Source organism: Canis lupus, chromosome 5 (assembly GCF_003254725.2).
Source record: "Canis lupus dingo isolate Sandy chromosome 5, ASM325472v2, whole genome shotgun sequence".
Classification (NCBI taxonomy): Eukaryota; Metazoa; Chordata; class Mammalia; order Carnivora; family Canidae; genus Canis; species Canis lupus.
Window position 1 is genome coordinate 27,207,050 of NC_064247.1, and position 25,306 is coordinate 27,232,355.

General features: G+C 38.2%; 1 long non-coding RNA gene across 3 annotated transcripts in view; it reads right to left on the reverse strand.

The window, feature by feature from the left end:
- Positions 1-25,306, reverse strand: part of LOC112671426 (uncharacterized) — a 39,999-nt gene that overhangs the window by 2,379 nt on the left and 12,314 nt on the right. Inside the window, exons 3-4 of one of the 3 annotated variants that reach the window (XR_004815771.2) lie at positions 24,359-24,457; positions 10,452-10,806 (exon numbers count right to left, since the gene is read on the reverse strand). This is a non-coding gene — a long non-coding RNA (uncharacterized LOC112671426). Of the gene's footprint in view, positions 1-10,451; positions 10,807-23,655; positions 23,805-24,358; positions 24,458-25,306 lie in introns of those variants that run through there. The other 2 variants (XR_003143623.3, XR_003143622.3) reach the window with 2 other exon arrangements.

A 25,306-nucleotide genomic window follows, 5' to 3' on the forward strand; every position in this document is an offset into this window, starting at 1 on the left:
CAAAGTAACTCAAGGCAGCCCAGGAGCTAAGTGAAGCCTTTGTTCCATGTGGCCAAATGTCTAGCTAAAAACACTGGTGTTCCTATTAGGAAAGGGAGAAAAAACAGATTCTCAAGTCTCTTCCATGGTCTCTGCAAGAGACGACCTCCACATTTGATGGCTGCCTGGTATTCTGTTTAATGGCTGTATCAGAATGCATTTTACAAAGTTATGAGGTTTCCAAATTTGTTATTACTTACACAGTTTTATAATAAAAATGTCCTCATAGACATATCTTTAAATCTCTCTCTGTTAATATTACTGGAATATACTCTCAAAACTAAAATGACAAGGGCAAAAACATTAAAATTAAAATTTTCTAAGTAGGTAGTACTTGAAAAATTATCCAAAAATTATCCAAAAATTATCCAAATTATCCACTCCCCTTGAACTGAATGTAATATGGCCCATTTTTCTATATCTTCACTAGCATGATGCATCATCTATTCTGTTAATTTATCAGGAAGAGGACCTTTCCTCTTACCTGAATGACATGTTCTTACTTGAGAATTTGCTAACCCCTTTGCCTGAACCAATCACCCCCCTCATCCCTGTAACTACATGACTTGCTGCTACCCTACTTGGAGTATTCTCTGGATTAACACACCTTATGAGCAACCTTACTGCTCTACATGAAGTAGCAGGCCTTCTCCTGCTTCTGATACTCCGTACATCCTTGATTATTTTTCCACAGTACTGATAACTTATGACACACCACACAATTTCTTTACTCTTTATATGTTTATCTCATCCCATGAGAATATAAGCACCACAAGGGCAGTGAATTTGTTCCTTTTCTTATGGGATTCACAGAATTTAGAGCAGTGCCTGGCAGAGAGCAGACACTCAAACTTTGACTAGATGAATGAATCCATCTACAAAATATTATGTTGTGGAGGTACAGAAATAAAATTTATATTTTTGCAAGTGCCTTTGCAAAACAAACTATTTTATTGGCAGTAAAAAATTTAAGGCTTTTTTGTGATTTTGTTTTATGTTTCTCTTTTGTTTGTTTTTTAGTTAGGGATTTTTTTTCCCTCCTATTTTATCAAATCTTCTTATTTCTTTATAGATTCTCCTTTTGGGGGGATCCCTGGGTGGCGCAGTGGTTTAGCGCCTGCCTTTGGCCCAGGGCGCGATCCTGGAGACTCGGGATCGAATCCCACGTCGGGCTCCCGGAGCATGGAGCCTGTTTCTCCCTCTGCCTGTGTCTCTGCCTCTCTCTCTCTCTCCCTCTGTGACTATCATAAATAAATAAAAATACCTTAAAAAAAAAAAAAGATTCTCCTTTTGGAACATCTATTATTTCTGTGCTAAAATTTTATAATACATTTTTTTCTTCACATAATCTTTTGCATAAACACTGTTCCTATGATTGTTCTCTGCCTGATGTAATACCTGTCAGGCAGGAAACAGTGAACAAGACAGGTATGTTTGCTACATCTACAGAGCTTGCTTAATATCTATATCTAAAACATGCTGCTAATGTCTGAATGCTTGTGTCCCCACAATATTCGTATGTTGAAATCTTAATGCCCAGTGGGATGGTATTAGAAGGTCTCTGCAGGGGCGGGGGCACCTGAGTGGCTGAGTGGTTGAGTGTCTTCCTTCAGTTCAGGGCATGATCCTGGGGTCCTGGGATCGAGTTCCACATCGGGCTCCCTGCAGGGAGCCTGCTTCTCCCTCTGCCTATGTCTCTGTCTCTTTCTGTGTGTCTCTCATGAATAAATAAATAAAATCTTAAAAAAAAAAAAAGGTCTCTGGGGTTTCCTGGAAGTCATGGGATGGGGCCCTCATGATTGGGATTAGTATCTTTTAAAAGAGGCTCCAGAAAGATCTCTGACCCCTCCCCCCATGTGATATTCAAGGAGATGTCTATAAGGGCCTTCACCTGACTGTGCCGCCACCTTGATCTCAGAGTTCCGGCCTCCAGAACTGTGAGCAGTACACTTCTCCTGTTTACAAGCCACCCCATCTATAGCATTTTGCAGCCCAGATGGACTCAGACACATGTCAGATTTTAGAGTGAACTAAAAATCTTAGTCCAGATCTGTCTTTCTAGAACCATTGCGTTGATGGCTGGCACTTCCATGTGCACTCTTGTCCTTGCTGGAAACCTTGCTTTACAAATGAATTTCTTATTTTTCTCCTTTTACATCAAATCTATCACCAACACTGCTAATTCTACTTCCTGATTTCCAAATCAATTCCGTCCTCCCCATACCCACTTTCGCCGTTTCATGTCAAACAGCCTTTACCTTCATCAGAAACAGTGCATAGACTCTTCCCTGGTCAACTGCAACCCACCTGTGTCTGCTTTGGAAATGTGACTGGACTTCCATTAGAGAGACTGCTCAGTAAGGAATGTCAGCCATCAGTTTACTCGTTCCCTGTCCTTCTCAGAACGAATGCAAACCTATTCTCACAATTCACAAACTCTGTTGCGTCCTTAGTTCCTTCAGCTCTTCCTCTTCCATCTGGAAGCCCATCTACACTGAAGGACTTGCCCTGTGCTATGCTTACCTGCATCTCCATGTTCTATGGGCCCTTTTATGTACTCATTTCATGTTCTGGAATGATCACATTCCCCATTTCCAAAACCCTTTCAGCTGTCTAATCCCTGATTATTCCTCATAATAGTAGGGTTAATAATAACCAAAAATTTCAGTAACAATGATAATATGTACAAATGGGAAAAAATTCATCTTGAATGTTTTTATTTGTGCTAGGAACTTGGTAAAACATCCTATAAACATTTCCTCACTGAATTCAGGTCAGATACTGGCTTCTCAAAGAAATTTTCTTTGATAGTTTTCTTCCATATATTCAGAATTCCTCCAACGTTTTTTCATGTGGTTTAAGAGACAGTATTTACCAGACAGGGTCCATGCAAGACAAGAGACATCAATCCGTATAGATAAAGAGAGTAAACTTAATATTGAGATTTTGCAGTCTGGGGTTCAAACACTGACAACAAGAAAAGAGAATACAGAGGAAACGCTAAGCTGTATCTGAAGCCCAAGGAAGCATCTAACAGCCGATTCTAAGGTGGTAGAGTAGTAAAAGAAGGAGCTGAAGTCATCAAAGCCAAAATGTTGCAAAATTGGGATGCGGACCTCTGAGGCAGGGGCTTGGCGGAGGAGCTGTTGGTGTTCTATAGCCTGGACATGGAAGTGCCAGTTCCTCAGGGGGTGGGGCGAGGTAGGCTCTAGGAGTGATGGGATCAGCTGGATCTGAAACTAACCACTGCTTCTGGGGGGAAGGGCCACTGCTGACAGGAATGGAGAAATGAGTAATTTCTCCTCTTGCCCCTAAGTTTTCTTATACCCTTCTTTGCTCCTTAATGGCAGAACATAATGAGAGGTAGGCTGACCATAGTAAAGTGGAGTTTCTAGAATTCCAGTCCCAGTACATAGAGAAGAGAACCATGCCTGGCATTGTCCTCTATAGCTTGTCAAGTTCATTCTGCTCTTTTCTTGATGCTACAGTAGCATTGCGGCCCCACCACCACCACAACAACAAAATAATAAAGAGAAAAGTTGTCCATACCTGTATCACTCAGGATTCAATCAAAAGACAGAAGCATTTGGAAGTTGGTAAAATGGTCTATGTGAGGTTGATGCTTCTTAATTTATGGCTGGAGCCAGAGCTCCACTGAGAAGTAAGAGGTGACTGAAGATGGATTTAAAGTGAAGGGAGCAGGATGAGCTAAAACCTCTAAGGATCAGATAGAAACCAAGGTAACAGTCATCAGCCTCTCATTGTTTCCAAGCCTCCAACTTAGAAATGGATGTGTCTCTTGCAGGAGAGACTCACACTAAACTCATACCTGGAGTTAAATATTCATCTGAACAAAGAGTTGCAAAACCTAAAGAAGAAACTCTGGCTGGACCCAGAGCAGTTAGTGCCTGGCTATTTTTCCAAGCCACACATGTGAGTGGTACTGCACCTGAGCTCTAAGGAGGCTTGTGTCCTTCACTGACATTCTACATTTAAAAAGCACATGGTTGCTGCTTCCAAATCTTCCAGATTTCATGAAAAATCTGGAAAAAAATACATTATGTGCATACATTATGTGCATTAAACTAAACTTTCATTTTCATGAAAGGAAATTTTAAGAAACCCAGTTCTAACTTAGCTATAGTTAGTTTTATATTGCATCAGTATAAAACTAAAAATATGACCTGCATATCGTGCACTACAAATATGTATGCATATATGCTTATAATATCAATTCCTTGAATTTCTCTTCCCTTCTACATTCTTTTCCTAGATGATATCCCATTCAATTTCATGGTATTTAGTATCATCTATATGTAGAAATATTCTCACTGCATATACTCGACAGATTTGTCTTCTGAGTTTCACAGTAATATTTAACTAATTACCAACTCAGCATCTCCCTTGGAGCATAATTCCAAAATTGAATTTGCATATATTACAGACAGACTTAGGAGACATTGTGGGTTCAGTTCCAGACCATTGCAATAAAGCAAGTATCGCAATAAAGTGAATCAAATGATTTTTTTGGTCTCCTAATGCAGACAAAAGTTATGTTTAACACTATATTGCAGTCTATCAAGTGTGCAGAAGCATTATGTCTAAAAAATGTGCATACTTCAGTTTAAAAATGCTTTATTGTGACAAAATACCTTCTGAGCCTTCAGTGAGTCATAATCACTGATCACAGATCACAGTAGCAAAAATTATATTGGAAAAGTTTGAAATATTGCAAGAATTACCAAAATGTGACACAGAGACAGAAGTGAGCACATGCTCTTGTAAAAATGGTGCTGAAATATTTTCTCAATGCAGAATGGCCACAAGCCACCCTCAATTTACTCCTAGTTTTCATACATGCTTCTAGTAAATGATACATATATAGGTACAGAAAGTGGAGAGTTGACTTTGATATCTTTGTCTCCTTGCAAACTCCACTTAATTCTTGTTACTTAGATCTGTTGACTCCCTCTTAATTTCATCCGTCTCTCAACATCCTGTACTTTCAGCCCAAGCTGAGACACCATCATGTCTCACCTGAACTACCACAGCATCTCTTAATGTTCTTAAAATTAGCAAATTCACTTTTTTTGTTAGAGGAAATAGTGGGGAAAAGAAAGAATAGATTTTGTGATTGTGACACTAATCAAATTAGATGGTTCAGCTAATGGCATTCAGTAATGGGCATTTTCTGTACTGTTGATAATTCAATTCTGCTATAGAAGATAGAAAAACAAATAGGATGGATGGAATTCATAAGAAGTATTAAGCACATATGTAATATGCTAGAAAGTAAACATATGGGTTGTAGGTAAAACTCATAGGAGGGATTTAGTATATATAATGAGTAAGAAGTAAATTGTGAGACATAGAAGTCATCTGATATAGTAATTACAGATATTAAGTTAGTAATATGTGAGACATGCCAAAGGGAGAAAACAATAGAAGATGCATTAGAGCAAACATAGGCTGCTTCAAGATACAAAGGGATGGAAAGACCCACACCATGATCATGCCACCTTCAGACAAGAACTTTTTCACTCGAAATTGGCCACCGTTTGTTGACACCCATATGCTTCCATTTTGATCCTACATATGTTCTACTCAAGAAACAAAAATAAGATGAGAGGCTGTTCAACAAGCCAACTGGCAGCTACTCTTGAATCAAGTACACTTCCCCTGCAACTCTCAGGCAGGTAGGTATGTGTCAGTAGATGAAGGCTTTTTCTTCAGTCGCTGTCCCTTGTTCTGACTACAAGTCTGGTCCTCATAGTCAAGCCATCTGTCATGAAGGGTGACACAGCAAGAGGGAAGCAGGATTCATGAATAATGTCAACATGAAGACTCAAGGAGTGCAGCCCTTTTACCCTTCTTGCACTAAGTGTATTAACTTACCTCTTTTCATTCTTGCTTCTTGCTCAGTATTTTAATTAATCTAATAAGCTATGTTATTTGGCCATTTTAATTTGGTCTAAAAGCCTTTTTGTTCTATGACCTCTGGGACAGCTTGGTGGTTAGTGTACTTGACAGCTACCACTGCATTAAGATAACTCCACAAAACTAAGCCTCAGCTAATTCAGTGGCCTTTTGTCTTGGAAGGAGACATGGGAAGGAGGCAAATGCTTTTCTGCACAATAATGACAAGGCTGTTATCTTTAAAGTCAGGTCAAAGTCAAATTAATAAAATACATTTATAATTCATAATGAAAGTAAACTGTGTATTCTTTAGAGAAAATTTAATACATTTGGAACTAGTATATTTGCCCTCATGTAACTGGAAAGGAAACCTATCTTTAACATTTACCATTGGATGGTAGGAGGAAGATTCCCCCACCTTAAGAGAGTGGAGCCCCCAGTTCTTATCGGAGTTAGCAAAGCCCAGACAGAAGAAAGCCTCCACTGGCCTCAGCCCAATGTGTGAGACACCTGACTTTGGAAGATCCAAGGAGGAAAAAGAAGCCTGGAACTCACAGGGGACTTTAAGTTTCTGAAGAAAGGCAAGTGGAAAAAAATACCTATTACAAGTGGGCTTTGGAAAGGAGATATGGATTTTGAAGATAAGAAGAAATCAAAAAAAAAAAAAAAAAGAAATCATATCAGTACCCAACACTTAGCATAGAGTACAGGTGGGAATTCCTAAGCTAGTGCACCCAAGTGTGCGCACACGCATTTGCACACACACACACACACACACACACACGCCCTGAGGTGAAAGAGCAGGAAAGCAAGCCTCTCTCACTTCCACTCTGACATGCTTACATGGACTGCTGGTTCCACAAATATTTAATGCTTTCCTGGAACTCAGTGTAATTTTGGTCTGATATGACGATTTTCAGGAAAAACACACCCTTGTTTTCTAATAACTTTAGAACTGGAAAAAGAGGGTTTGACTTCTTCCCTATCTGAAGAAAAATATCAAAGAGAAGATATCCCCTGAGCATAAGGAAACTGTAAACTCATTTTTCATAAGGTGACAGGTGATATTCTCATCAGCCACCCAGTGACAGGAAGGAGAGGCTACCCCACTGAACTCCTACTAGATGTTCCTTCTCTTGCTTGCATTTGATCCCTGATCATGCCCCTGCCTCTAATTAGTTCTTCAAACAACAGCTGGAGGGATCTAGGATCAAATACAAAATCTGCAACAGGCCCTCCTGACCTCTTTAACTTCATTTTATACCACTTGTGCTCTCTGAACCACACTCAGCCAAGCAATTTCTCATCTCAGGGCTCCACACACTAACATGTAGTTCCCTCTGCTTAATATTATATTCCTATCACTGTCCATGGGGCAAGCTCATGTGCCCTTCTTCAACCGCCATCTTAATGAGTACTTCTGCACAGAGGCTTCTCTGACCCCTAATATAAACTAGATGCCTTGTTATCGACTTGCATTAAAATTGGTGATTTCTTTCGTCTCCAATGCACTTATCACAATCTGTAATGACACATTTTCCAATGTTTGGAATAAGCTCCTTTAGAATCAGTACCATGCCTACCTTATTCCCATGGGCACAGCTCCTACATGAGTATGTGAAACAGAGCTGGTGCTCAGAAATATTTACAAGATGAGAAAAATCCTCAACTAATATATATGTTCCCCCAAATTATGTGGATTCACCAATGCCAAATAGACTGGAGATTATTCTAGATGGGAAGGAAATAAAATTATGTGTAGATAAGAATCTGAATATACTTTTTGACTCAAGTTCAAAATGTTTTCTTTACACCAAGATATGAGAAGCCCATCATTAGATACATGTCCTTCATGATTCTTTTAAGAGTGTTAGATACTGATAAGGACTCCCATAACAATAAAAGAGCTGTGATTTGAAAGATTCATTCATTCCACTTCTATTCAATTCTATTTGAACAAAAGAAAATCTTCTGAACAAAGAGATTTGTCCCTTTCAGAATGGATTTCCAAACATAATGCTTGAAATATTCATTTCCATTCAGATCAACCCTCGTTGGAAGAGGAGATGCTGATAACACAGAGAAACTTTCCCGATGTGTGACTTACACAGTGATGGGTTCTAGGTTATGCTTACCAATGAGGGCATCATCTTGGCCATGGCAGGTATAATGTTACCTCATGAAAAATTCAGAAATATTGTCCAGTTATTATTTCTAAGAGTATAATATAGCTAGTTGTGATGGTCTCAACTTTATTATGTTGCTCTTGGCTTCTGAAATGCAAATCAGCCCATGACCCCAGATCATGATCCATTATGCTCAAGACATAAACACATCTTATGCACAAAGTAGGGATTATTTGTATCCTTTATTAATTTTTCAGTTGTTGTTGCTATTGTTTTTAAATCCAAAACTAATATAAAGTGATATTATGTTATGTGTACTTAAGGTTTTTAGTTGTTGGTCTGCTGTGATCTATGTAAGGGATAAACTTAGGTAAAGCATACTGACTACTGTTGGGATTTGAGAATGATAGCTAATTATATTCTTCTGCCTTCCACTGAATTCTGGACCAACTAAGAAGCACACACTCTATTCAGAGAGATAGAAATAAAAATAGCTGCTTTGTTACTCATAAAACTGGTGTCTTCATTGGATTTTGAACACCTCTACCCTGAAAGCTAAGTAGTGAGTGTCCCATCCCAGCAGCCTCCTTCCTGAGGCTTGCATAGACCCTGCTGTGGTAAATTCACTTCATGTGAGAAAAAAGAATGAGTATTTTCTAAGAATGCACCCCTCAAAAATCGGCAGGGAAGAGATCAGACGGTACATGCCACTTCACCTTCCAATCCCACAGATTAGATAGATCGCTTTGCTTCCCACAGTAAGAGGAGAACAGAAAGAGCAAAGTTCCTTCTCAGTGTTCTTCCTTCCAGGTTTGCAGAACACACCCCTTGTAGGTCAAGAGAGAAATCGAGGAAGAAAGAGACCATGGTTCTAGGTAACAACTTTCCTAGTTCTCTAGCTTAATTTAAACACCTCTTTCTTTCTTTCTTTCTTTCTTTCTTTCTTTCTTTCTTTCTTTCTTTCTTTCTTGATTTATTTATTTATTTATGATAGACAGAGAGAGAGAGGCAGAGACACAGGAGGAGGGAGAAGCAGGCTCCATGCCGGGAGCCTGACGTGGGACTCGGTAAAAAGCAATGCAAGCAATGTTTGTTACAAAGAAGAAAGTTAAAAAAAAAAAAATAGCCCAAGTTTACCTGCCTACAGTGGATACTGAGAAGCAAATTAGTATTCTATTCCTTTTCCAACTATATAGCCCATAGTTAAAATAATTCTTGTTTTCCCAGTTATTAATGGTTTGAAAGTAGCTATCTGTGGGTCTGAACCAGTGCCAAATTCCTTCTTTGGATTTGTATCTGCATTTGCGTCTTAGGCAGGCAGGTGTCCAGTCAAAGGATTAAGCTGTGATAGAAAACAGATAAGAGCAATGACTGATTCACAAATTCACATGAAGACTGATAGATGTAAGTATGGTTATGGTAAAACCTGAAATAGCCACATCTTGACTGAGAAAGAAGTGAGGGAGGAGTCAGGGCCTGGTGGCCATAGGACCCTACACTTCTTGACTTCTGCAGGTGCTAATTTCCTCCCCAGGTACATGGCCCCCGCAAGACTCAAGTGATTGTCTTTTATTAGTCAAATTCTGTTATAAAACAACCAAAGAAGACTCATTCTCACTGATGAAGATATAATGCAGAAATTAAATTCAAAATTTTCTGTTCTATTTTCTCTCCCACTTTAGTCACATTTAATGGACATTTGCTAGCAGAAACTAGATGTGTGGTACTGTGCCAGGTGCTGGAGCTACAAAGAAGGGTAAAATGTGGTCCCTGACCTCAAGCACAGACTGTCTAGTGGGGAGGCATCTCGTGGACAGGCATTTAACCTTCAAGGTGTGCCCCTGGAACCAATGGGTACACAGAGCATACACAGGCAGAACAGCTAACCAGGATGTGGGCTAGCAAGAATGGCTCTGGAAGAGGAGTATTGCATAATGTATAAGTGCTGGACCAGAAAGGATGGAGAGGATAATTTCAGGTTAAAAAAAAAAGTCTCAACATAAGTATAAACACAGACAAAAGGTGACAAGTGGTGTTAATGGGGGATCATATTTCTTTTGAGTTGTTGGTTCCTAAAATGTATGCTCTAATCATTTCTGTTTGCCTGGGACTCAGTCAGTATCTTTGGTGAAAAGGAAGGATAGTTTTCATAGCTGGGATCTTAGGTACTGTACACAGATTATTGCCTAGGTTTGTTCCTTCATTTTATTTTTTTAAAGATTTGTTTACTTATTGACAGAGCGAGCACAAGTGGGGAAAAGCACAGAGGGAAAGACTCTCCAGCTGACTCCTCCTAAGCATGTGGCCCCATGCAGGGGTCTATCTCACAAGCCATGAGATCAGGACCTGAGCCGAAACCAAGAATCAGAGGCTTAATGGACCGAGCTACCCAGGCACCCTGCTCCTTTATTTTTTTTTCAATATACAATATGCTTGAATCTCTCACCCTCTGCATTCCCCTCCTCCAGCCCCCAACTCTACCTGTTGACTGGTGGTTGTGCCCATGAACTTCTCCATCCTGTCCCTTTCTTTACCACAGTGAAGTTCCCACTCTCCTGCTACCTTTATTTACCTAGTCTCATGGGTACATGAATCCCTTCCTGGGCTGTCACATTGCTCCTCTATGACAATTCTGCCTTTATGAATCTCTACGGAGTTGAACTCCTGGTCCAAACTCTTCCTTTGGGCTCCACTTTTGACTGCCAAGGATGCAAGTGATCTGTAACTGCAGAAAAAAAACATCAGATTGTAACTAAAGTGTATAACCTCAGGTCAGAAATGGTTTGAAAAAATGTAGAAGAAAAAGCACCGGACCAAATAGGCAAAATGGAATTTACTCCAGACTCTTACAGTAGGGGACAGAGACTCATCTCTTCACTGGGGCACTGGGAGGAAGCACTTTTAGGCACTGAGGGAAGCTAGATCCTGGAAGATACCGGTGGAGAGGCTGCACAGTGCTTGAGGCCCTCTGTGTTTGCTGATTGGAGCCTATAGAAGTCAGATTCCTGCCTCCTCACAGAGACCAGAGAACAGGGGCTCTATCTTTCTTGATCACTTTATTTTAAAGATATAGCTCTCGGGATCCCTGGGTGGCGCAGGGGTTTGGTGCCTGCCTTTGGCCCAGGGCGCGATCCTGAAGACCCGGGATCGAATCCCACGTCGGGCTCCTGGTGCATGGAGCCTGCTTTCCCCTCTGCCTGTGTTTCTGCCTCTCTCTCTTTCTCTCTCTGTGACTATCATAAATAAATAAACATTTTTAAAAAATTTTTAAATAAAAAAAAAAAAAGATACAGCTCTTTTTGAACAAAGACACCTCCCCTCCATGGTAAAACTGACAAAAGATTAGAAAATTTACATCTCAAGGATCAGGGAGGGAATTTACAATTTCAAGTCTTCTAAATTAAATGCTCAAAGGAAAGAGAGACTGGGGCCTGGAGTCAGAAAGAAGTCTGCTTAAAATTCAGTCAAGCCATGGGGAATGTCAAGTCTGTCTTGGTCAGATACCAAGTTCATTACGTGCAGTCCCAAGTCCTTAATTCTAAGCACTGAACTGATTTCTTTAAAGGCCATGTTTGCTCAAAATATTCATGGTAGGCTCAAGATCATATTGGCTATTGCCTCTATATTTTAGAAAATAAGAGAAGCCTCTAACAGAGCTTCCCAACAAACTGATTAATTACCATTGAATCTTAAAGTCTTACCATGCATCTATCTTCAAACAGATTTATACCAATGCAATTTCAAATCCTTACATCATGATTACTCTTGGCAGGGGGCAACTGGGTGAAAGGCACGTAGGATCTCTGTACATTTTCCCCCTCCTGTTTTATATCCCTTTATTCGGTGAGCCCTTGTTTAGAATCTGATGTGGGAACCTAGTGTCCAATAGCTTGGATGAGACTTCCGTGTGGTAGGTAAGGACAGAAATGAAATAACCACATTCATCAATGCCAAACAAGCAAAGGTCGGGTGAAGGGGCTTTGTCTGCTGCTACAGACTCAGGGAAAGATCTTGGGGACCTCAGTGCTCCTATCACCCCAGAATACAGTTGAAGAGTCATGGTCTGAACAGCTTGCACTTCTACCCATGGCCCAGAGCCACTTTGGTGTGTATGTGTGCAAGCATGCATAAGTCATAAAATTCACATAAAATGAAATTCATTCTTTTAACCATTTTTAAGTGTACAACTTGAAAGATTTCAGTATATCCATAGTGTTTGGCACCTTTCATCCGTACCTAATATCAGAATATTTTCCTCACCCTAAAAGGAAACTCTATGTCCATGAAAGAGTCACCCCCCCCAGCCATATAATTTCTCCATTTCTATGGAGTTCTTTATTCTACACATCTTCAAGGTTTATCCATGTTATAGTATGTATCAGTCCTTCTTTTTTTTTTTTTTTAATTTATTGAGCAAGAGACAGAGCACAAGCAGGGGGAGCTGCAGAGGCAGAGAGAGAAGCCAACTCCCCACTGAGCAGGGAGCCCCACATGGGGCTCAATTCCAGGACACCAAGATCACAACCTGAGACAAAAGCGGATGCTCAACCGACTGAGCCAACCAGACCCCTTCTTCTTCTTTTTTTTTTTTTTTAAATGACAAAATAATATTTCATTGTGTGGATATACCACTTTTGTCTGTCCATCAGTCAGATCATGGGCATCTGGGTTGCTTCCACTGTTTGCATATTATTAATAATGCTGTTATAAATATTCATGAACAGGTGTTTTGTTTAACATATGTTTTCAGATCTTTTCAGAATACTCAGGAGTGGAAAAGCTGGGTAATTCTACGTTCAACTTTTTGATTAGACTATTGCTTACTCCAACTATTATCCACTGCTCCAAGCAGTAGCAAGGAATACATATTCCTTTAAATGATTTCAACAAATATTACTGGGTCAGATAGGCTCCTTAGCCCTAGGAGGGTTCTGAGTTAGGCAAAATAGAGACAAGCCCTGTGGGCCAAGCCTTGGGGAGCCACCACAAGGGGCAGAGTAAGCAACCATAATTCTTTGAAGGTAAGGTCCATTCTACTCCCTCTGATATCACACACTTGTAGTCAGAATGCAGACTAGTGTTTTCAAGACCACTAACAAATCAAGGATCAGAGGACTAAGTGAAAATGCTATGAAGTTCTCTTATTGATATTCAGCTGCTTTGTTCTTTTTTAATTAAGCATTCCTCTTGTTGCTGTAAGCTTTTGAGCAATATCCAGAATTTCAAGAAATTTAATTCTGATACTTTTTGCCAGTTGATTCACTGCTACTGTTAGTGAGACAGACTTTTGGAGTTTCCTACTATGCCATTTTCATTAATGTCTACTCTGTGTACACATTTTTGCAACTCCCTATGAATCGATAAGTATTTCAAAATAAAAGTAAAAATAAAACCCTATATTTTCCACATATATTTGATGAATTAAAAAATGAACAAAGGGTAATAAGAAATAAAATACTAATAGCTGAGAAATCAAGTCTTATTTGAAGTGTATTTATTTAACACATTCAAAATGGATTAAAAACCTAAATGTGAGACCTGCAAGCATAAAATCCTAGAAAACACAGGAAGTAACCTCTTTGACATTAGCTATAGAACCTTTTTTTCTAGATATGTCTTCTGAGGCAAAGGAAACAAAAGCAAAAATAAACTACTGGAACTACATCAAAATAAAAGGCTTCTGCACAGTAAAAGAAACAATCAACAAAACTAAAAGGCAGCCTACTGCATGGGAGAAGATATTTGTAAAGAAGTGTCTGATAAAGGGTTAATATCCAAAATATAAAAATAATTTATAAAACACAACACCCAAAAAATAAATAATCCAATTATAAATGGGCAGGAAACAAGAATAGACATTTCTCCAAAGAAAATGACTAACACAGTTGAAAAGATGCTCAACATCAATCATTATCAGGGATATATATATATATATATATATATATATATATATGTATATATATATATACAGGATATCATATATATCAAGGATATATATATACACACAAGGATATCATATATATCAAAGATATATATATATATACACAATATATCAGGGATATATATATACACACACACACACACACACATATATATATATACACACATATATTACCTCACAGCTGTGAGAATGGCTAAAATCAACAACAAAAGAAACAACAGGTGTTGGTGAGACCAGAGAGAAAGGGGAACCCTTGTGCACTGTTGGTGGGAATGGAAACTGCCACTCTACAAAACAGTATGGAATTTTCTCAAAAACTTAAAAAAAAAACTATCCAATATAGAGGTTTCTCAAAAAGTTAAAAATAGAACTATCCAACAATCTAGCAATCACACTACTGTGTATTTATCTAAAGAATACAAAAATATTAATTCAAAAAGGTACATGCTTCTCCAAGTTTATAGCACATTATCTACATTAGCCAAATTATGGAAAGAGCCTAGATGTCCATCAACCAATAAAAGGATAAAGAAGATGTGGTATTTATAGACAATGGAATATTATCCAGCCCTCAAAGGAATGAAATCTTGCCATTTGCAAAGACATGGAAGGAGCTAGAGAGTATGATGCTAAGGGAAATGTCAGTCATAGAAAGATAATTATCACATGATTTCACTCATATGTGAAATTTAAAAAACAACAAACGAGTAAAGGGGTGAAAAAAAAGAAACAAAGAGACAAACCAAGAAAACAGACTCTGAACTACAGAGAAGATACTGATGGTCACCAGAGGGGAGGTCATGAGGGGATAGGGGAAATACATGATGAGAATGAAGGAGGGCACCTATTGTGGTTAGCAACAGGATGTATGGAAGTGTTGATTCACTGTAGTGTACACCTGAAACAATATTACACTGTATGTTAACTAACTGGAATTTAAATAAAAACTTTAGGGATGCCTGGGTGGCTCAGCAGTTGAGCCTTTGGCTCGTGGGCATGGTCCCAGAGTCCTGGGATCGAGTCCCATATCAGGCTCCCTACATGGAGCCTACTTCTCCCTCTGCCTATGTCTCTGCTTCTCTCCCTGTGTCTCTCATGAATGAATAAATAAAATATTAAAAATAAATAAATAAAAACTTTAAAAATATAAAAAACAGTCAAAATGTTAAAATATATATATATAGTCCAATTTGTTAAAAAAATTGGTAGAGAATTTATGAGAACAAATACATTAATTATGTTAAATTATTGCTAATTTAATGTGGATTTCTACTCTTTCCCCAATATTATGAGACATTAAGTATCTGTTACTATCTTCGATGAAGCATTGCTATTGAACCATGGCCTCAATCCAGAAAGCAAAATATACGTATTTTTCCATCTCTGGAGATAAGAATAGAAAAGTAGGGCATATGCTTTTTAATGTGAAAACAGACAAGATAACTTGAATGCAGCAATTACCTCAGCTGCCAATCAGCATGTTTTTATTTTATTTCCTTTTGAAGCAGTGTTGTTTTCTATATTTGTATAAGAAATATTTAAATTGTAGTTTCTCTAAAGAGGCATTTATTTCAAGTGTATGGTAAGTGCTGATTCTGCAATTATTGCTAATTGGAGAATTTCCAACTCGCTTGCTGTGTTGAGAGCCTCATGATTTTGCCATATCCCTTTCTCCTTTATACTTCAAATTTGTGGAATGAAAAATATACCAAACTAAAATTACACTTTCAAATACATCATACTATAACTAAACTACTTTCTATGCCTTACAGATGGCACAAGCTCGAAAGTGACAAGTCCTGCATACCAATGACTCCTCTGTGCCAGTGAGTCAGAATCATGTAAAGGTAATTTGTGATACAAAATTTTACTCTATTCAAATAATAAAAAAATATTGTTTAATTTTCAGTATGAATCTACAACATATGTTTGAAAATGAAACCACAATACAATTTTTATTTATTTTTACTTTTAATAAATATGTATATATTTAAGGTGTACAACATGTTCTGTTATACATATAGTGAAATGATTACTACATTCAAGCAAATTAACATATTTATCTCATCACATAACTATCAGTTTTGAATGTGTGGGGAGAGCACCTGAAATCTACTTTCTTAGCAAATTTTTGGTATAAATATAGTATATTTAACTATAGTCATCATAATCTACATTAGATCTCTAGAGTTATCCATCCTACATAGTTGCAACTTTTTACCTGTTAACCAACATCTCCCTACCCTTGCAACTACCATTCTTTTTTTTTTAAGATTTTATTTATTTAAAAAAAAGATTTTATTTATTTATTCATGAGAGACAGACAGAGAGGCAGAGACATAGGCAGAGGAGAAGCAGACTCCCTGTGGGGAGCCCGATGTGGGACTCAATCCCAGGACTCCGGGATCACAACCTGAGCCGAAGGCAGATGCTCAACCACTGAGCCACCCAGGTACCCCTTGAATTACCATTCTAATCTACACTTCCACATATACAACTTTCTCAGATTTCACATATAACTGAGACCATTCAATATTTTCTTTCTGTGTCTGGCTTATTTCACTTAGCATAATGTCTTCCAGTTTCATCCATGTTGTCATTAATGCAGAATCATTTTATTTTATTTTATTTTATTTTATTTTATTTATTTTATTTATTCATCTGAGAATGAGAGAGAGAGAGAGCAGAGAGAGAGCATGCACACAAGTGGGGAGGGGCACAGGAAGAGGAGAAAAGAATCCGGAGCAGACTCCAAACTGAGGACAGAGCCCCACTCTGGGCTCAATCCCACAATGGGAAGATCATGACCCAAGCCAAGGCAAGAGTTGGACACTTAATCAGCTGAGCCACCCATGTACCCTATAAGGATGATCTTCCTTTTTAAGGCTGAAATATATATATATATATATATATATATATATATATATATATATATACACACACACACACTTAAAGTTTCTATATCAATTCATTCATTGACAGAAATTAGGTTATTTTCATATCTTGGCTCTTGTGAACACAGTTCCCAATGAACATGGGAATGCATATATCTCTTACAGATATTGACTTCATTTCCTTTGGGTATATACCAAGAAGACCAATTACTAAATCATGTGGTAGTTTTATTTTTAAAATTTTCGAGAAGTTCTATACTGTTTTCAATTATGGCTGTACCAGTTTGCATTCCCACCAACAGTGTACAAGCCTTGCATTCCACAGGCTCACCAGTCCTTACTATCTCTTGTCATTTTGATACTAGCCATTCTAACAAATGTGAGGTGATATGTCATTGTGATTGTGATTTGAATTTCCCTGATGATTAGTATTATTAAGTACCTTTTCATATAGCTGTCTTTCATGTGAATATCTTTGGGAAACTGTTGATTCAGTTCCTCTGCCCATTTTTAATTGACTTCTTTTTTTTTCTCTCTCTTTTTTGTTTTTTGTTTTTGTTTTTGTTTTTTCTTTGGCTATTGAGTTGAATGAGCTCTTTATATATTTTGGATACTAACCCCTTTAATTCATATGGAACCACAAAAGACTCTGAATAGAGTCTCAAGAAATCTTGAGAAAGAAGAACAATGCTGGAGGCTTCACATTTTCTGAGAAGAATATGTATTCTGTTGTTTGTTGGATGGCATATGTTATAAATGTCTATGAAATCCACCCGGTATAATGTGTAGTTTAAGTCCAATGTCCCCTTATTTATCTTTTGTATGGATGATCTAGTCATTGCTGAAAATGGTTTAGTGAAGTCTCTACTGTTATTATATTGCTATGTATTCCTCTCTTCAAGTCTGTTAATATTTGTTTTGTATGTTTGCATGCTTCTATGGTGGGTGCATGCATGTTTACAAATGTTACATCTTCTTGCTAAATTGGCACCTTTATCATTGTATACTGATCTCCTTTGTCTCTTATTACAGTCTTTACTTAAAGTCTCATATGTATACATATACATACAAATATCTTCCTTGTTTTCTTTTGGTTTCCATTTGCATGGAATATTTTTTTTATACATCCTGTCACTTCTAGTCTTAAGGCTCACTTAAGTATGAGTCCTTAAGGTGAAGTGAACCTTTTGTAGTCAATATATAGTTTACTCTTTTATAAAAATATTTATTTATTTATTTATTTATTTATTTATTTATTTATTTATGAGAGAGGCAGGGGAGAGAGAGTGAGCGATTGAGGGGACAGATGGGGAGAGAGAAGAGAAGGAGAGAATCCCAAGCATACTCCCCACTGAGTGTGGAGCTTGACTTGGAGCTCCAAATCATGAGCCTGAGATCATGATCAAGAGTTGGATGTTTAACCAACTGATCCACCCAGGTGTCTACTCATAACTCTTGTTTTTTAATCCATTCGACTACTACTCTACGGCTTCTGACTGGAGAATTTATTTCATTTACATTTAAAGTAATTATCAATAAATATGGCCTTACTATTGCTATTTTATTGTTTACTGGCTGTTTTGTCATTCCTTTGTTCCTTTCTTCTCTTACTATCTTCCTTTATGATTTGATGATTTTCTGTAGTGGTGTACTTAGATTTCTTTCCTCTTACCTTTTGTGTATCTACTCTAACTTTTCACTTGGTCATTACGATGAGACCTACACAAAACACCTTATTTTTATAGCAGTCTGTTCTGAACCAGTAACAATGTAAGTTCAAATGAATATTAAAGCTCTACATTTTTACTCTCCCCTTCAATGTTTTAGGTTTTTTTTTTCTTTTTTTTAAATTTTTTATTTATTTATGATAGTCACACAGAGAGAGAGAGAGGCAGAGACACAGGCAGAGGGAGAAGCAGGCTCCATGCACCCGGAGCCCGACGTGGGATTCGATCCCGGGTCTCCAGGATCGCGTCCTGGGCCAAAGGCAGGCGCCAAACCGCTGCGCCACCCAGGGATCCCTGTTTTAGGTTTTGATGTCACAATTTACATCTCTTTCCCTTATGGATTAACAAACTATTATAGTTACTGTTATTTTTAATACTTTGCTTTCTGAACTCTTTATCAGGTAAGTCACTTATTGTTATTTCATTAAGATCTGTTTCTGGAGTGGAACGCCTGGGTGGCTCAGTGGTTGAGTGTCTGCCTTTGGCTCAGAGCATGATCCCAGAGTCCCAGGATGGAGTCCAACATCAGGCTCCCCGCAGGGAGCCTGCTTCTCCCTCTGCCTGTGTCTCTGCCTCTCTCTCTGTGTCTCCCATGAATAAATAAATAAAATCTTATAAAAAAAATGTTTCTGGAGTTTTCTTATCTTCTTTTTGAGGGGAACATCTTCTTTTTCTTCATTTTCCTTGATTCTCTGTGTTGGTTTCTATGCCTTAGGTGTTAACAGCCATCTCTCCCACTCTTGACAGACCAGTTTCATTCACCCTGGCCCAAGCTCTTGATTCATTTTCAAACCTTTGTGATTGCCCAAACTACCTTCTTTGTTCTTAGTGGCTCCTAGTAGTTGAGGGAATGCCAAGGCCTATCAGTGTTCCATTCCAGCAGGGAAAATCCTAGTTAGTAACTTGATTCAAGTTAATTAGAAGCCATATACTCAGGCGGTGGCTTTTAAAGTATGCAAACAGGCTTCTTCCAAGGAAAAACTGGAAGACAGACACTTTTTTTGTCAGTTCCCTCTGTGCTGAGCTCTGGGAGATAGTGGAGATAGCTGGTTAAGAACTCTCTTGGTCTGCTATAGTCCTGTGGGATCAGAGAATGGAAGCTTTGCTGTCAATCCAGAGGTGCTTCCCCTGGGTGGCGACCACAAAAGCTGGAGCACCAGACATGTGCACAAACTCTTTCAAGGGATATTCTAGCCACATGGAGGAAACCAGAGGAAGAACAAGGGGACTGCACTCATAAGCCTCTCAGGTGTCTGGAGAGGATCATGTTCATCTTGACCTTTAGGCAGCAGCTTTTAAATTATGGAAATAGGCCTCTTCCAAACCGAGATTGGGAGATTAGTTTCTGTCAGTTCTGTTCATGCTGAGCCCTGGGAAGAACTGTTAACTTGGCTTACTATAGTCTTGTCATTCTCATGGATGCAAGTTCCATTGCTTTTTAAGCTATCCTTTTTTGAGGGCTATCCTTCAGGGGGAAGTGTTAAAAGGTAGGTGCTAGATATTAGGTCTAAATCTTCTGCTCCTTAGGTTGCAGCTGGGAATTGTGAGGTCCCTCTGGATGGTATGTCACTGTGCCAGGGGTGAAGTTTATGGCAAGAGAGCATCTTTCCTAACCAGTTCAGTGTGGATGGTGTGAGTATTTTCTATTGTTGTCTGCTTGATGTGTAGGAGTTGCTTGTTTCATTTCTGGTTTCTTCCAGAAGAAATTCCTCTGTGCCTAGTGTAGATTCAGTAGGTCTGGATCCTCTGAATGAGGTGAGTTCATGATCCTCCCATGTAGCCATTTTAAACTAGAACCTCTTGTTGTTGTTGTCGCTGTTGTTTTTCATATTTTATTTCTTTCTATATCTCCAGTGTTTTATATCTAATAGGCACTCAATACCTGTTTGTTTAATGAATGAGGTACGAGGGAGGGAAGAGCTAATTGTGTGCATTTTGATTTCTAAAAGACTATCAGATAAAGGTCTAATTTCTCTTTCGTTTTATATGATGAGATTTCAGCCCCTCCACCCCACCCCCTGGCCAAAAAAAAAAAAAAAAAAAAAAAGAGAAGGCTGGTCAGTAATAAGGGGAAACATACTCCTATATTCATAAATAAGAACAAAAAGAATCAGAGAGGATGAATGCAATGTGACTTGTTTTGGACACAATGGAAAGCCATAAGAGTTTCTGAACATAAAGTGGTATCCTGCATTTTTCCGTGTCTTCTACTTAGACTCACATGGTCCTACTATAATTCTTAACATATGCATCCTGTATTAAAGGCAGCTTTCCTCTTCTGTGGATATCTTCTGACTGTGGTTGCATTTATTTCAACTTAAAAATCTAAAATCCCTGAACAACAGTACCATTCAATAGCTTTTTGCTATTGACATTTCTTACTTTTTTCAAGATTTTGCATTTCTAAAGCTTCTGCAGTCTGACTCCTTTAACAACTATTTCTCAGAAAATACTCTTGCCAGGGTCATCAATTATTTCTAAACTCAAAATAAAAATTTTTAATTACTTGATTTCGCTCTAGCAAATGTCATGGCTGATTTCTAACCTCCTATACTCTTTGGATTCTATGGCATTTCTCTCTTGCTTTTCTTGAAAGCAGGCTCTTCTTTTATAGCTGATATTATTTTTGATATTCTCATTTTTTTTCATTTCTAGTTCTTGTTTTACATGTTTTACCTAGAAAATCATATTTACTTCTAAGGATTCAATGGTCATATATATAGACATGGCCCTAAAATCTATATTTCCTGAGCTCTAGATCCATAAATTCAACCCTTCATTCAATCTCTCCAGTGGATATGTTTCAAAAACAACTGTTCAGGGGCACCTGGCTGGCTTGGTCAGAAAAGCATGTGACCTTTGATCTGAGTCATGAGTTTGAGCCTCATGTATGGGGTAGAGATTACTTAAATAAATAAAACTTTAAAAAATTAAACAAAAACATGAAATTCCAATATGATGTCATCCTATCCCTGCATAACTAACATGCTCTACATCTTAATTTCTCTGTTGAGGTTAATGGTACCAGTTACAAAACCAGAAAGAAGGCACCCTCCTTGTCTTCTTCCTGTCTCTCCATCCACATCAATTCAATCTAAATCCTATGTCTCTCAAAGCCACCCATTATTTCCATTTCCCTTGCCAAAGTTTTCATTAAGACCAATATTATCTCTCATATGGATAATTTTTTCATAACTCCTTACTGGACTCCTTGCTTCTATGATATTTTTACATGTATTTCCTATCCACAAGACCTAAACAAGTACACTATTCAAGGGAATGCATATTCCCATCCAATTATGATTCACACACAATATTATATCAATCAAGGAATCACTACAGAAAAGCAAGTGTGAGGATGAGCATGGTATTGATCATGGAAGCTACCATTTAGAAATGGTATATATATTGGTATATATACCATATATACCAATATATATAAATGGTATATATTGCCATTATATATACCAATATAAATGGTATATATTGCATATACTGCAATACACAAAGGCCAGTCTGAAGAATGATGATAGGTCCTTTTGAAGGTTTAGCAGAGGTGCCACTTTGGATATCATACTCTCTAAAAAATGTCACACCAATCTCCGGGATGCAGGATATACCACCAAATCAATACTATTTATGGTGCAATGTGCCCAGTAGATAAAATACAGGAGTCCTGGAACTACAGGTGGAAGTAAAAAGTGGCTCCATTCCCTGATGCTCTTAATAGCTCAGTAAGTAGAGTTTGTGCTCCTTTGTCTTACAACACAGAGACCTGCTTCTAGAAGCCTCCAAAGGGCATATATTTCTCTCAGAGCACCCATTTATAGTTTAGCTATGACTACTGCCTCATCATTTTGGGCTTCTTGTGCCAAGAGATGAACAGACAAGGAATCGAGTCAACTTCCAGGTATGAGCAAATGACCCTGATCTTCCCAAGATAGGGTTGAATCTATACATTGAGAGTGGGGGACACAGCAAGCACACTTGGCATCCAGGTGCTCACTGGGGGCATGTCATGGTACTCCCCTCCTTAACTGAGATGATACAGAGAAATATAGTAACCAGAAACTTAGAAAGATATTGGTTGAACTGGATCTTGGCTCACTTAGTGATGTGGGTCTGGGCTATGTCAGCAGATAATACTCCAAAACTAGCTGAAGCTAGCTGAGTGTGAAGGAAAAATAGAAAGGAGAGAAGGCAGAGATGATAAATTTCAAGTGTAGCCCTGGGAGCAGCTGCTGCAGCTGGAGCTATCTTTCCTCCCAGTCTATCTAAATTTCCTTACAAAAAACCCCACATCATTTGAAATCCTGAAGGAGCTGTTCCTAGAAGGGATAAATGTATTTTTACAAAGCAAGTGTATCTGAAAGGCTTAATGGGATGCTCTTTTATGCACCTCGGATCCCCCTCCATGACTAAAACACTCTCCCCCAAATGCAAAGAATGCTGGTTGCCGAGGACTCCCCTCTAAGCCTATCCCCAAGAATTAACCTATGTTGTCTTCATCAAACCAAGTGCATGTCTTTTCCCCGGTGGAGGCCACATTTATTTGCTAATTGGAGTCAAGTACAAAGGTACAAGCCCATTATACTACATATCCCTAAAGTTTTATCCCAGCTCAGGTATGTGTCCCATGAGACTGGCTGAGAGGCCTCAAGTGAAAATGCATTGCACTTCACCTCCCTAAGTCCAGTCCTGTTTTCTTCATTTTTACAAATCTTGTTTCAGGAGAATATTCACTGGCAAACTTCCTCCATGTCAATCTTCATATGAGAATATGTCTTCCAGATGCTTCAGCATATGTGAGGCTAAAAGTATATATATACTATAAGGTAGCAAGCATATCATTAATGAAAAAAATGAGCCACAAAATATTTTTTGTAGTAACATGGAGAATGCTTGGATTTTAAGTATTTTGCTGTACATAAGGGAGATAAAACATAATGTAACTTTAGGAAAGATCATCCAGTACCTTTTTTTTAATTTTATTTATTTATTCATGAGAGATATAGATGGAGAAGCAGAGACACAGGCACAGGGAGAAGCAGGCTCCCTGTGGAGAGTTGGATGCAGGACTCAATCCCAGGACTCGGGGATCATGCCTTGAGCCAAAGGCAGATGCTCAACCACTGAACCACCCAGGCATCCTCGTCCAGTACTTTTCATAGTGAGAGTGAAAAGCAAAGACAAGAACAAAACAAATCCCAGATGAACCAACATAGATTGACTAAAACCCACAGGGCCAAGAATGACCACTTTAAAGGCAGATTCTATGGGAATAGTAGAGATGAATATGAGAAGATTGACTCATAAATTTAAGTAGGCAGCATTATCTTTTTTTTTTTTCTTTAATTTCAGCCATTTCACAAATTACTCTTTGGAACATAGTATCTGCATATGTCACACTTTAAAAGACTTTAAAGTCTTTAAACTATATTGTAAACTTACTGCAGTGAAGATTAAAAATCCAAGATCCAAGATATTTCAAATCAGATGGGACTAGACACTCAGTTAACATAAATATTTTAATAATTCCAAATTTAAAGACACCTTAAATCATTAATATTTAGTATCCATCATCTAAGTCAAAGGAATTGGCCAATAGGATTTTTGGAGGGGAGAAGTGCTGGTTTCTAACAGCAGATCCATTAAAGCTAGTAAATTGCTTTATGAATATGGAAAAATGATTTTTGAGTTTATTATTTTCCTTACCTTCTTCCATTCCTTCCATTCTAGCAAGGAGGCAGACATCTTGTTCCATATATGCTTAAGAAGTTAGTAGCAGGGTTTCTTGGATTTATTTTCCAAAATCTGGAGAAAATGTATGAAGGAAGAGGGATATGTAATATTCAAATACTATTACTGGAAGTAGGAGAAAAGAGATGAAGGTCTGGGGACCCGTGAGCTGCAGAGGGTTTGAGTTGCAGGCTCTAAGACAATCACCAAGGAATCAGCAGTGTGGTGTGCCAGGACTCCTGGTTGCAGGCCTGGGACTCCCAGCCTCATCAGAGAGCCTTGTGTCTCCACATACTAGAAGTAGAACAGTGCCAGCTTGGATGTTTCTAAATGGACCAGGACAATGGGATTCCTAGCAACAATCAGTGTCAACAGAGACTAATCGCAAAACAAGCTAAACAACTTGGCTCCAAGTAAGACCTCCAAGTTAAGCAGACCTCAAAAGCTGGGACAGGGAGTACAATCCAAAGAGTATGAACTACAGTTGAATTCCCATCCAATTCTGGGGGCTGTGCTCAGAGTAGAAATTAAGGAAGTTCACAGAAAAAGAAAAAAGTGGAAATACATGTTCACCTGGGTTCATAGAACAAGACTCACATCTGCTGCAGGCACATGAAAATAACTGAGTAATGAGTGATGCATTCCCATTTCTAAACCAAAGAGATTAAATATTAAAGTCACTTTTAAATTTCATGTTTTATATTTCAAACTGCATTTTATAGCATTTTTATAGGATTCACACAATGGAAACTCTTCTCAAAATGAAAGAAATTCCTCTAGTTACATCAATTACAAGTACTATTCAATGCATATATTCCCACTCTGTGATGGCACTTATTTTCTGCAGCTGAGCTTTAAGTTAATTAAATATGAAGCCCCAGTCCCTATTCATAAAATCTGCTCTCTTACATATAAATTATTTTC